Raw genomic sequence first — 2,500 nt, 5'->3', positions numbered from 1 at the left:
TGCTATAAGCAAGGGCGTGGCAAGGCACGCGGGGGGCCAAAAAATCAAAGTGCTCCGAAAATGCACACGGGGGTGTCAAGCAACCTCCATGTACCGTGGCATGACCGTGGCCAAGTAATAAAGATCAAATTCCATGCCTAGGCCAAGTTGGACCAAGGCCCCGTCTCGTTTTGCTATAAGCAAGGGCGTGGCAAGGCACGCGGGGGGCCAAAAAATCAAAGTGCTCCGAAATGCACACGGGGGTGTCAAGCAACCTCCATGTACCGTGGCATGACCGTGGCCAAGTAATAAAGATCAAATTCCATGCCTATGCCAAGTTGGACCAAGGCCCCGTCTCGTTTTGCTATAAGCAAGGGCGTGGCAAGGCACGCGGGGGGCCAAAAAATCAAAGTGCTCCGAAAATGCACACGGGGGTGTCAAGCAACCTCCATGTACCGTGGCATGACCGTGGCCAAGTAATAAAGATCAAATTCCATGCCTATGCCAAGTTGGACCAAGGCCCCGTCTCGTTTTGCTATAAGCAAGGGCGTGGCAAGGCACGCGGGGGGCCAAAAAATCAAAGTGCTCCGAAATGCACACGGGGGTGTCAAGCAACCTCCATGTACCGTGGCATGACCGTGGCCAAGTAATAAAGATCAAATTCCATGCCTATGCCAAGTTGGACCAAGGCCCCGTCTCGTTTTGCTATAAGCAAGGGCGTGGCAAGGCACGCGGGGGGCCAAAAAATCAAAGTGCTCCGAAATGCACACGGGGGTGTCAAGCAACCTCCATGTACCGTGGCATGACCGTGGCCAAGTAATAAAGATCAAATTCCATGCCTAGGCCAAGTTGGACCAAGGCCCCGTCTCGTTTTGCTATAAGCAAGGGCGTGGCAAGGCACGCGGGGGGCCAAAAAATCAAAGTGCTCCGAAAATGCACACGGGGGTGTCAAGCAACCTCCATGTACCGTGGCATGACCGTGGCCAAGTAATAAAGATCAAATTCCATGCCTAGGCCAAGTTGGACCAAGGCCCCGTCTCGTTTTGCTATAAGCAAGGGCGTGGCAAGGCACGCGGGGGGCCAAAAAATCAAAGTGCTCCGAAAATGCACACGGGGGTGTCAAGCAACCTCCATGTACCGTGGCATGACCGTGGCCAAGTAATAAAGATCAAATTCCATGCCTATGCCAAGTTGGACCAAGGCCCCGTCTCGTTTTGCTATAAGCAAGGGCGTGGCAAGGCACGCGGGGGGCCAAAAAATCAAAGTGCTCCGAAATGCACACGGGGGTGTCAAGCAACCTCCATGTACCGTGGCATGACCGTGGCCAAGTAATAAAGATCAAATTCCATGCCTATGCCAAGTTGGACCAAGGCCCCGTCTCGTTTTGCTATAAGCAAGGGCGTGGCAAGGCACGCGGGGGGCCAAAAAATCAAAGTGCTCCGAAAATGCACACGGGGGTGTCAAGCAACCTCCATGTACCGTGGCATGACCGTGGCCAAGTAATAAAGATCAAATTCCATGCCTAGGCCAAGTTGGACCAAGGCCCCGTCTCGTTTTGCAATAAGCAAGGGCGTGGCAAGGCACGCGGGGGGCCAAAAAATCAAAGTGCTCCGAAATGCACACGGGGGTGTCAAGCAACCTCCATGTACCGTGGCATGACCGTGGCCAAGTAATAAAGATCAAATTCCATGCCTATGCCAAGTTGGACCAAGGCCCCGTCTCGTTTTGCTATAAGCAAGGGCGTGGCAAGGCACGCGGGGGGCCAAAAAATCAAAGTGCTCCGAAAATATTTTTCCACTTTCCAGTCCACTTATACATATTATGTGCAGTGTGCACACAAGACACCTTCCCAAAATTCGACTTATATGAGGCGTTTTACGTCAAATCCGCCTATTTTCGGCGTTTCGGCCGAAAAATCAAAATAAATCGAAACTTCCTCGGAATGCTTAGCGACTTTCCAGTCCACTTATACATATTGTGTGCAGTGTGCACACAAGACACCTTCCCAAAATTCGACTTATATGAGGCGTTTTACGTCAAATCCGCCTATTTTCGGCGTTTCGGCCGAAAAATCAAAATAAATCGAAAATTCCTCGGAATGCTTAGCCACTTTCCAGTCCACTTATACATATTGTGTGGAGTGTGCACACAAGACACCGTCTCAAAATTCGACTTCTAGGCGGCGTTTTACGTCAAATCCGCCTTTTTTCGAGTTTTCGGCCAAAAAATCAAACTCAATCGAAACTTCGTCGGATCGCTTAGCCACTTTCCAGTCCACTTATACTTATTGTGTGGGGTGTGCACAAAAAAAACGAAGTCAAAATTCGACTTCTAGGTTGTTTTTTACGTGGTATCCGCCCTTTGCGAAGTTTCGGCCGAAAAATTCGTAATTAATTCATCCGACATCGGAATATTACGATTCTTTCGTGGTTTTGCTTGTTTTAATGTCCCTAACAACCATAAAAAAATTCAAAAAAAAATTCGTCTTCTAGGTCCACTTTTAAGCACTTTTAAAAACTTA

The sequence above is a fragment of the Trifolium pratense genome, linkage group LG1 (assembly GCF_020283565.1).
Source record: "Trifolium pratense cultivar HEN17-A07 linkage group LG1, ARS_RC_1.1, whole genome shotgun sequence".
NCBI lineage: Eukaryota > Viridiplantae > Streptophyta > Magnoliopsida > Fabales > Fabaceae > Trifolium > Trifolium pratense.
The sequence above is the reverse complement of the archived record's forward strand: the minus strand, read 5'-3'. Positions refer to the sequence as shown.